Raw genomic sequence first — 12330 nt, forward strand, 5'->3', positions numbered from 1 at the left:
TCTGCCGAAAATTTTCCAGAACAAAAAAAGGAAATGAAACATAGACTCTTAATATGCCTTGGAAGTTGATACCAAAGTACCCCTATTATGTTTAACTAAAGCTGTAGGAGGTACTCTCTGTGCCATCGATAAGGGACATGAGGTATAAAGAAATGATGCGTGTATACAACGTCGCCCCGAAAATAATGGAACCCTTAAGAGACAAAGAAGGCAAACTTAAGGAATAAGTGGCACAACTTCTATTCACTCCAAGAAACAAAGGATATAGGTTGGGTTAAAACTATTACTCCGAGAAAACCTTAGACAATCATTGTCAGAGTACAATTGTTTCCTAATTAAAATTTGCAACGACTACCAGTGGGTATTAACCTTTCATAAAGAAAAGTAGAAGGTGGCCTTGGATGAGTTGTTTCCTGGGTCACATTAGTCAAGTACAGATTATTAAGTGAGATATCACCTTATGTATAGGAAGGCTTCGATCGCCTTGTGATTTGGCTAAGGTTCCATATGCAGATAACTAGGTTATAAAATATATAGAAAAATAGGGACATGATGCAGTACCAAGTAGATTGGGGAAAAAGATTTGACGTATTTGAGATAGGACATGGAGACATAGAGCAAGGTATAAGCAGATAAAGGTATAAGTACCCTCTAAAGGGGGGGGGGAAGTCATTGGGAAAACTGCAAGGATAAGATGGAGGCAATTGATATGGCAACATAATTAAGATGGATTTTTACGCTTCAATAAGATCCCTTGCTGAACCAAGTTAGGAAGGTCTGGAAGTCACCAATAATTGGATAGAAATCAGAATGCTATGTAAGGCAATGTTAAGAAATTTTAACAAGATATTGAATGACATCATGCTAGACCAAAAGCCAAAATGATGGCTATAGAGTTGGTCGCAAATGATGTTGTGATAGATAAATAACCAAGGAAAAGGAATAGAAAACCTCTTATGGTAGGAGATGAGAAGAGTAAAGAGTGAATAAGGGGAAAAGAAAGAAGTATAACAAGATAGGTTAAGAGAAACTACCAAGATGGAATTAGTACTACAGGCAAAGTAAGACAAGGCCATGGTTGGACCAAAGATCTACCTCGACATTGATTGTAGGATAAGGGAGGAAACGGCAAGGTAGCATACGAGACCTAGTGAGACGATGCTAAGATATTTCTTAGATTAAATCGAGCACCTTCTCATATTCTCGTAAAGGTAAAGGATGACACGAGATAACGTATCTAAAGTGTTACAAACTGGAACAAGCTGGGAAAAGAAAATTGTAACATGATTTAACCAAAAAGAATAGAACTAAAGGGTTACCAAAAGATGGCAGACTTATATGTCAAATTTCTTCAGAATTATATTAGGTAATGATAGACGGAGCACAGAATGACTATGAAAGCCAACTTTGAGGATGGAAAAATAAAATCCAAAAGGTAGAGTGCCAGTTAAAGTTTTGAGAGGAGTCAAGAAAGACTATATGAGACTAAGGAGTCCCAAATTATCAACATTATTACGAACCTAGTTTATACTCTACGAGAGTAGGGTGCTATATGGGTTATTATGAGTAGGCTAATAAATCAACCCATTTGCTTTCAATTACGACCACCTATGCAGCTGAAACTAGGTAAAGTTATAAGTCAAGGAGGTAGTAAGACTCCATGGCATTTCCCCAGTAATTATCTCAGATAGAGGGACTTCAATTATAATTAACGTCCTTAGACCAGTCCAAGTAGAGATCAGGAATATAGGTAGGTCTTAATACCGTATTTTTCCCTCAAGCTGCTAAACAGACTGAGCGTACTATCAAATGCTAGAAGGTATAATGCAAGCCTATGTGGTTGGCTTTAAGAGTAACTAGGACAATTGTCTACCACTTATTGAGTTTGCCTACAAGAATTGCTACCATTCTAGTATCTAAGTGGCCCTATACAAGACATTGTATGGTAGAATGTGTAAGTCCCTCTATTGGGGCAAAGACTAAAAGGCCCCGACATGATTGAACAAGATATTGACTAGAAGCCTAGAGTCGGTAGAAGTGATATGTAGTTAATCAACATCGACAGTCAGAGGTTAAAGTGATGATTAGGTGTTCACAAAAGGGTCACCCAGGAAGAAAGTAATAAGATTTGATGAGAAAAAGAAACTTAGCCCAAAATACATTAAACGTTATCAGGTCGCTTGTAAGATGGACAAAGTTGCCTGTAAGTTGAACTTACCAAGTAATTACAAAAATATACACCCAGTATGTCTAATACGGATACTTCACAAATGTACTGGTGATCCACGCAGAGTATATCCCATAGATGATACCCACGAAATGGAATCCCGTGAGGAACAACCTATAGTCGCCTTAGATCGACAACTTGGAAAGTTACGAACTAGGAAATGACTTCGATAAAGGTATTGTGGCAAAAACAAAACTAGAAAGAAGATGACCTGGAAAGTCAAAAAGGAGATAGAGAGAAGATATCCGTACTTGTTCCCTATACACAAAGGCAATCTAAACCCCTACGAGGTAAGTTAACATTCGAGGATGAATATTTTAAAAGGGGGAAAGGATGTTACACCCCACACTCCTGATATCGGAGGGTCTCTTAAGCTTCTTAGAAGTTATCAAGTGAGTCGGATAATCTACTACACTATCAAACAACTCTAAGTAAAGAAGAATGCGATACCCCATGGTAGGAAAGGTTGGAAATACGGTTATAAGAATCCAGAGGAAGTGGGTGCCCAAGTAACAAGTCGTGGGACTCGAATTACCTATGTAAGCTACTAACTTAGAAGTCTTGCATACCTAAGCTACTTAAGTATATACTAAGCTTACGTAGAAAGGATTACACGGGTTCTTAAAACAAGATGATATTACGAACCCACGAGGAAGAAGGGAAGATGACACATGGCAGCAAGAGGAAAGTGCCACATGAAAGTAGGAGGAGGTTCCACGTGGCAGCTGACCCACCTGCTTGCTTGGGGGGTGGACCCCACTGCCATGTGGCATCCCCTAATTGGCAGCATATATGTGTTGGCCCAATAGGGGATAGACACATGTCGTCCTTAGGAGATGACACATTTCACCCCCTAAGGCAACATATATATACATGTTAAATGACTCTTAGTCTCATTTTTATCCAAAACTTCAGCCAAAGAGAGGAAAAAACATGAAGAAGAAAAGAGAGGCAGCTTGGAGAAACTAAGGTAAGTTCTCTAAGTTTCCTCTGTGAATTAAGTATCTACGGTGTTACTCAAGCAAATGGAGATGTATATATGTATCTTACAATATCTACAGAATTATTTCTTAGTTTTACGCCTAGAAAAATGAGAAAGGAAAAGAGAAAAATGTTAGGAGCACAAGAAGAGGGAGCTATGGGTTTGCTTCAAGAAAAAGGTACGACCCGATTTCATTATGTGAATTAATTATTTAAGGTGTCCCACGGTTATATAATGGTGTTTGATAACATAAAATTCCATTTCGGGGCAGCAAGGAAGTGATACAAATAGTCCGCTCAATTTCAGCACGTTTAGAGAAGTTCCGAGTCATAATTTGGCAGTTTTGGCCAATTTCTGGTAAGGTAAAATTTCTCCTTTCAATTTGGACTTTATGGTGTTTTTATGGAGTGTTTTACACTCCGTATAGGTGGATGGAAAGTGAAAATGTCATAGAAATGCTTGACATTGAAGACAATCTAAATTGGAGTCGCTATAGTTAAATTATAGTTGAAGCGAGGTGTTGTTCTTGTGGTGTGCTGCTGCAGCTGTGTGGTGGTGTGTTGCAGGGCCTAAAAGTATTCTAAAAGAGGTGTGGGTTCTTCTGGTTTCAGCCACACTACCCCTCATTTCGTATAATTAAAGGTTTTGTGAAATAAAGACTAGAAACCCTATTTTGGTATCGTAATTTTCAGCAAGTTGTTTGGAGCTTATGTTGTGTAATGTTACCATATTTTATTTGTATATGAGATGCAGGTTGTTGTTTTTGGTTGGATGTAGTGATTAGGGATCTAATTGGAAATTCGGATAGGGCATATTACAGGGGAAGTGCTGCCCGATTTTTGTTTACTCCTTAACTAGCTAAAGACCTAGTCGAGAAGACGAGTGAGGAAATGAGTTCTATGAATACTCGTGTAAAACTTAAGATGCTGAAAAGTCAGGGATGGTTGATATTCGTATTGCTTCCGTGTTGAATAGGTTCAAAGGACGACGAGGCGAATGTGATAAAGAGTAACTCATAATAGGTATGTGAAGCTTTCTCTTGGCATGTTTGTGAAGCTTTCTCTTGGCATGTTTTTGGCATAGGTATGTAAAGCTATCTCTTTTTCCTTTTGGCATGCCTTATCCGTAAGTGAATTGGATGTGACATATGGGGGGTAATTCCATTCCTAGGACTCCAAGTATGCCTCATAATCCCTATCCACTTCTTGGTATTGGAACTCCTGCAAGAATTAAGTATTGCCTATTAAGGCTTCTACGTGTTAAAAAGTAGTGTGTGGAAAGCTATCTCTCCTTTCTCTTGATATGTACTTGGTATGAAAGTGAGTTTATGATGCCATAGTTTTTCATCGAGCCCTAGGATGGGCCGAGTATGAAATATGTACAAGATGACCACATGAAGGGAAGTAGAGACGATATAGAGCTTATTCTCTTTTTTCTTTTGGCATGTCTTAGTTGTAAGTTAAATGTCACGACCCAACCCCGTAGGCCGCGACTGGGGTCCGACCTGGACCCCCCGTACATATATCTATTAGCTGAGGTCACATTGAATCGTAAATAAGAAAATATCATGTAACAGAGCCCCACTGGCGATAACATTTTCATAAACTGTAGCCCTTTTCGTTTGTATCACAACATGACAGGGCACACAAGTCGACAAGGCTGCCATAACATAATAATATATATCATATATCATGTAGACCCAGCTTAATCAAACTGACATACACAACCCACATATACATGTCTGCAGACCTCTAAACATATAAATGACAACATATGGCGGGACAGGGCCCCCGCCGTACCCCTGAATGGATAAAACAATTTCTATACATCCATGGACAGTATCAAAAACTAGGCTCTGATACAATGAAGCCTCTTTCAGCTGAGCTGCATGGAATCCTAAGCTGACGGACTCCCAAAATCTGTATTTGTACCTGCGGGCATGAACGCAGCCCCCCGAGAAAGGGGGTCAGTACGATATGTGTACTGAGTATGTAAAACATAATATAAAACAACTGGAAACATATCTGAGATAGAGAATCAGGGGATAAGATATCAATTCAGAAACCTGTACCTGTACTTTATGAATTACAAAAACATGCATGTTTGAGTCATATCATATAGCTGGACCTTTCGAGGGTCCGGTGAATCATCTCTGTAAAACCATCATGGCCCCAGTGCCATCACCACCTTATTACAACACATCATCATATATTTATACACGTATCCTGGCCCTCTATTGAGGGACTTAGTGAATAATGCAGTGAACTGTGCACGAGAACATATCCTGGCCCGGGACTCAGGGAAAGAAGTGTTACAATATACACGAGTAGAGTAGTGAGTAACTATATGCAATTTAAATCATTATCAGAGACTCGACAGAATAAGAAAATTAAGCTTTTATTTGAGAACCCGAGTAGCGGTGTAGTCATCTCGAGTGTCCTTTAAATGCCATTATGGGCTGTCTCAATTATAATCTCGGGGCTCCTAGACATGTACTAAAGTAAAGCCAAATCGCTTATGGAACCATAAACATTTGTTAACATATAGTCTGTAAGACTTGGAGCCTGTACATTTGTTACCTTTTTAACATATAAAAGTTTCCAGGGAAATAGTTCGATTATTATAAAAGTTCGATATTCAGACGTAAATAAGAGATGCTAAGAATGAAGTTACGCCGGAACTCATATGATGTTTAACCTACAACTAAGACATGCCAGAAGAAGAAAGAGAATAAACTATATATGGTCTGTACTTTTCTTTATGGGATCTGCATACACATATTTCATACCCGGCCCATCATGGGGCTCGGTGAATCATTATGGCATCATAATCTCACTTTCGTACCAAACACGTATCAAAGGAAATGAGAGATAGCTTTCCAAATACTAGTGTTTAATACATAGAAGCCTTACCAGGCAATACTCAATTCTTGCAGAAATTCCAATACTAAGCAGTGGATATGGGTTATGAGGCATACTTGGAGTTTTGGGAATGGAATTATCCCCACATTCCACACACACTTCACTTAAGGCTAAAACTTGCCAAAAGGAAAGAAAGATAATTGTACGTGCTTATACCAAAACATGCCACAAGAAAGCTTTACATACCTTTTAGGAGTTACCGTTTATCCTGCTCGTCTCGTCGTCTTCCGAACCTATTCAATATGAAAGTAATACGAATATCAACTACTCTTAACTTTCCAGCATCTTGGATTACGCCTTAATGTTAATGGAATCTATTGCCTTAGTTGTTTCCTCGACTAGTCCTTTAGTTTGTTAAGGCGTTAACGAAAATTGGGCAGCACCTCCCCTATAATGTGCCCTATCCAAATTTCCAATCAGGTCCCTAAGACCTACAGCCAACCAACAACAACAACCTGCAGCAATTCATACCAACAATATACAACATACACTCCAAACAACTTATTCCAAAAATACAATATCTCAATAGGGCGTCTAGCCTTTATTTTGTGACGCCTTTAATTATACATAACAAGGGGTCATGTGGCTTCTACCAGCAGAACCCTAACCCACATTAGGACATATTTAGGCCCTGCAACAACAAGCCACACCCCTGCAGAGCAACTCACAAGAACAACACTTTGTTTCGACAACAATTCAACTATAACGACTACAAATTAGTTTATTCCGAACGCCAAGTATTTCTAAGCCATTTTCATATTTCCAGCCACCAATAGGGAGTGTAACATGCTCCATCAGAACACATAAAGCTCAAATTTAAAGAAGAAACCTTACCTTACGTTAAACTTGTCAAACTCGCCAAAACTATCCAAAATGTGAAATCTGGACAGCTTACTGTTTTACCTTGTCGCTTCGTTTCGAAGGGGTAATGGAGGGAAACAGGATTTATGTCCTTCATGAAAGTTATAGACATGTGTATTAGGGTCTCAAACAATTTCGAATCATTCCTACATCAATTTTGTACAAAACGATATGACCAAAATACTCACAGCTGTCCGTGTAGGATTTCCAAAACCAAATTTGAGCAGTACCTCCTCTACACTTCATCACCACTTTTCAAGCTGATACAAGTGGAACTGGATTTTCGAGTCTGAATGAAAGTTATAGAACCACGAAATACCTTTCCAAAACATATTAAATCACTTGAAACGAATCTGTATACAAGAAGTTATACGATTATTACTAACCACTGTCCCTTCCAAAAACGGGTTTATTAATTAACGTTTTCTCTTATTTTCTCTTCCAAATTCCAATTGCAAAGCTGGAGTTTTACTTCCATGAAGGTCTTAAAATACATATATACATATCCACGTACTTAAGGTACACCGTATATAATTAATTCACGGAAGAAAATTGCAAAACAAACCTTTAAACTTCAAGAACCATGGCTGCCTCTCTATTTCTCTCCCTCACGTTTTTTTCTCTCTAAGTTGGCTGATGTTTTGATGGATAACTGAAATATATGATATATATCAACATATATATGTGGCTTTAGGGTGTAACACGTGTCAACCCCAAGAGGTGACACGTGTCCAGCCCCTATTGGGCCACCGTATCATGCTGCCAACTATGGGCTGCCACATGGCAGTGGGGTCCACCACCCCCCAAGCAGGTGGGTCACCTGCTTGCTTGAGGTGCTGCCACGTGTCGCTTCTTCATTGGCTACCATGTGTCGTCTTTTTTTTTCCTTCCTCGTGGGCTCGTAATATCGTCTTATTTTATGTACCTATGTAATCCGTGCTACGTAAGTTTGATATATGCTTAAGTAGCTCAAGTGCATATGACTTTTAACTTAGTAGCTTACATAGGTAAATCGAGTCCTACGACTCATTACTTGACCTCCAATTCCTTTCGGACTCTTATGATTTCATCTCCAACCTTCTCTAGTATGGGGTATCACATTCTCCCTTCCTTAGAGCCGTTTGATAGTGTCGTAACTTAAGTGGCTCACATGCTAACTTCTAAGTAACTTAAGGGACATTCCGAGTTTAAAAAGGGTGGGGTGTAACATTAAACATAAGATGAGCTCCAAGTTAATTCCATTCTTATGCATCTCCTATTTACTTCTGAATATTGAACTCCTATAATAGTTGAACTATTTCTCTGGAAACTTCTATATGTTAAAGAGGTACCAAATGTACAGGCTCCAAGTCTTAAAGACTATATGACACCAAGTGTTTCTGATTCCATAAACAATTTAGACCAATGTTAATACATGTCTAGGGTCCTGGAGATTACAATTGATAAAGCCCATAATGGCATTTATAGGATATTCGAGATTACTATACCACTACTCGGGTCCTCAGGCAAAAGCTTAACTTTCTTATTTTGTCGAGTCTCTGGTAATGATTTAAATTGCATATAGTTACTCACTTCTCTACTCGTGAATACGGTAACCCTTCTATCACTGAGTCTCAGGCCAGGGTACGTTCTTATGCACAGTTCACTGTATTATCCACTGAGTCCCTTACTAAAGGGCCGGGTACACTATACTAGGACATGATAATGCAATGAGATAAAAAAACTCACTGAGTTCCTCATTAGAGAGATGGGTACGTATATATATATATGATGATGTATTATGATAAGGTAATGATGGCGCCATGCCTATGATGGTCCTATAGATATGATTCAACGGATCCCCGAAAGGGCCGGCTATATGGTATAATTTGAGCATGCATGATTTTATGATTAACTGAGTACACGTATAGGTTTCTGATTTGATATTTTATCCCCTGCTTCTCTATTTCAGATATGCCTCCAATTGTATTATCTTATGTTTTATATACTCAGTACATATATCATACTGACCCCCTTTTCTTAAGGTGCTGCATTTCATGCTTGCAGGTACAGATACATGTTTTGAGAGTTCGTCAACTTAGGATTCCGTTAAGCTCAGCTGGAAGAGGCTCTATTATATTGGAGCCTAGTTTTTGGGCACTAGCCGCTGATGTATATAATTGTTTTTTTGTATATCCAAGGGTACGGTGGGGGCCCTATTCTGCCATATATGATCGTTAATATTTTTATAGGTCTACAGACATGTATATGTGGGTTGTGTGTTTAAGTTTGGTTCAGCTGGGTCTACATGATATATGGTACGTGTTGTTATGTTATGGCAGCCTTGTTGGCTTGCATGCCCTTTCATGATGTTATGCAAATAAAAGAGGCTACATGTTTATAAAAATATTATCACTCAATAGGGTTCTATTACATGGTATGATTTTATTTATAGTTCAACTTAACCACAACTGATAGACGTGTATATGGGGGTTTAGGTCGGACCCCAATCATGGCCTACGAGATTGGGTCATGACAGATTTCTTCTCAAATCTCTTATGATATCTCCTTCTAAAAGTCCTAATTTTATGATGTTTCAATAAGTCTTCTTATTCATGATATATCTTATGATTTATGATCAAATTATGCATAATTCACATTACATTGCATGATTTCAAGATGAGTTTCAAAGACCTATGCTATATGTTAGTTTCAAGCATTATTTATGAGTTATGGTCACAATTTTTATATTATTTCAATGTTCCTCTATGAATGATATTTCAATGATGCTATCAACAAAGAAGTTTGATGCAATAAGGACAATTCTTGCACTATCATATTAAAAGAGGTGGCAAGGACAATTCTCACCAATCCATGAATTCTTTATGAATCAAGCAACTTAATGACCAATTTTTTATGATTTTAATACGGTGATGATAGATGAGATACTCTTATATTATCTTTATCAAGATGGATTATTATTTATTATTATTTTTGCTAATGATGTTAATGACTATGTTTTTATAAAAGTTTCAGTGGGATAATGCCTTAGCACCGAGAGGACTTTAAGGTGGGGTTTTGTTCGATAGCCATTGTAGCTACCCAAGGGAATCCTATTAACAACCTTTAGTCTCAAACTGCATTTCCTACGTAGGTTTAAAGATTCCAATCTGGTGAAGTTAGTGGATCCACAAATAGCCTAGTTAAAGAAAGTACTATGATGGAGTATACCGCGTCAATGTAGTCTCTCCCTTCTCAACATGGGGATCATCAGATTTTATGTAATAGCTCACATGGTCCTAAGTGTCGGTTAATTTCCTATCCTATACTAATTAAAGAAAAGTTATATGTTTTCATGATGATTATGTTTTGATGAATCGACTAATAAGTTTAATGCTTAATATTTTCATGGTCTCAATCATATTTTAAGATATTGGTTATGTATCCTATGTTTCATATTGAGTATATCATATGCTTATTGTTCATGAATAATTCTTACATACTTAGCGAATTCCATGTATGAACATATATTTATTTTTACATTGTATCATAATGTAGGGACAGACAATCATCGCACACCTCTCATTCGTGAGTAGAGTTGAGCCTAGACTAGCACTTCTGGTGAGTCCTCATACTTCGAGGACATGACACTTTATTTTTATTTGCGTCATTTGATTATCTCATTCTCTTATGTTGTCATGGGTGAGCTAGAATATTGTTTTACACACCCATCTAGTAGTAGTAGAGGCATGTTGGATGTTTCGAGTCTATGTTGTCTTTCATTCTGTATTTTAAGACTTATGCTAGATTTAAGACTATGCTTTCGTGTATATGTTTTATATTATTTTTCTTATTTACCTTACGTATGATCTTGAATGATATACTCAGAGACTTGGTTGGGATCCTTTAGGATTTTAATTGGCGTGTTGTGCCTAGGGCCTAGCTTGGGTTATGACAAACTTGGTATCAAAGCACAAGGTTCAAGTATCTAAGTGTGTTTCATATGATGCATTGAGTAGAGTCTTGTTGGTTTGAAGTGTCTTAGGAAAAGCTTTACTTTCTCTATGATCTCATCGTGCTATAGAGTTGAACTCTAAGGTTTCCTCCTCTAACACTTTCTCTTTGCGATTATAGAATTATACCTCTAAGAAGATACCCCATCCAAAGAAATATTGAGAAGGAGAAACAAGCTCCAAATGACTCATTGAATGAACAAGTGTCTCATGCGGAATTTTGAGCCACTTTCTAAGTTCTTGCTCAAGCCATGAAAGCTCAAGTCAACCGAGAGGTGTTAGCTCCCGTGAAGGCAAATATGAGTATGGTGGCTATTTGAGTTCATGAATTCACCTGAATGAATGCTCTGAGTTTCATGGTTTTAAGGTTGATGAGAATCCATAAGGATTCATGAAGGGTATTAGTAAGATTGTTGGAATCATGGGTATTAGCCTAGTTGAAAAAGTGGACTTGGCGGCGTATCAAATCAAAGGGATTTCCCAACTATGGTATGAGAAATGAAAGGGTGAAAGAGGTGTAGATGATGGTCTCGTTGATTGGGAGGCATTAAAGGATGCTTTTTTTGACCAATTCTTTCCATTAGAGTTGAGGGATGCGAAGGTGCAAGAGTTCATCAATTTGCGCCAAGGTAATATGAGTGTGTGGGAGTATGCCCTCAAGTTCACGAAATTGTCCAAATATGCTCAGTTTATGGTTGTAGATCCGAGGACTTGTATGAGTAAGTTTGTTTTGGGTGTGTCCAATTTGGTCATCAAAGAATGTAAAACCACCATGCTCATTAAGGAGATGGATATCTCAAGGCTTATGACACATGTCGAACAAATTGAGGAGGAAAGTTGAAGGAAAGGTCTAAGAGGGAGTGCAAGAGGGCTCAGACTGATGGTGGTAACTTCTCTCATGGTAGGTCAAAAAATGGTGGCGTCCTCAGTTTTGTCAAAGGTATTCTGGCAAAGCTTCATCTAACACTTGAGATTCAGAATTTGATAATGATATGATGCCAAATCCTAAGGCACAAGGACAAGCACCTAGGGGTTAAGTTGTTCCTTTGTGCAAGAAGTGTGGAAAAAACTATAGAGAAGAGTGCTTAGTGGGATTGGATATGTGTTATAAGTGTGGGAAGTCGGGTCATCATACAAAGGAGTGTAGGAGTGGTTCTAGGACCTAGATTCAGACTTAGGCTATTGGTCGTCTAGATCAGCGTGCTACTATTTTGGGTGACAGTTAGTGCCAAAATAGATTTTATGCCCTTTAGACTCGTTAGGACTTAGAGGATTCCCCCAATGTTGTGACTGGTACATTGAAAGTCTTCGAACTTGATGTTTATGCATTGTTAGATTTGGGGGATA

At 38.2% G+C, this 12330-nt stretch overlaps 1 long non-coding RNA gene across 1 annotated transcript; it reads right to left on the reverse strand.

The window, feature by feature from the left end:
• Positions 1–4874: 4874 nt before the first annotated feature.
• On the reverse strand, positions 4875–7082 carry LOC129881647 (uncharacterized). Its single transcript, XR_008765659.1, has 3 exons — positions 6965–7082; positions 6317–6363; positions 4875–5140 (listed from the first exon to the last, which is right to left on the reverse strand). It is a non-coding gene; the product is annotated as an uncharacterized LOC129881647 (long non-coding RNA).
• Positions 7083–12330: the final 5248 nt, after the last annotated feature.

The sequence above is a fragment of the Solanum dulcamara genome, chromosome 3 (genome assembly GCF_947179165.1).
Source record: "Solanum dulcamara chromosome 3, daSolDulc1.2, whole genome shotgun sequence".
Classification (NCBI taxonomy): domain Eukaryota; kingdom Viridiplantae; phylum Streptophyta; class Magnoliopsida; order Solanales; family Solanaceae; genus Solanum; species Solanum dulcamara.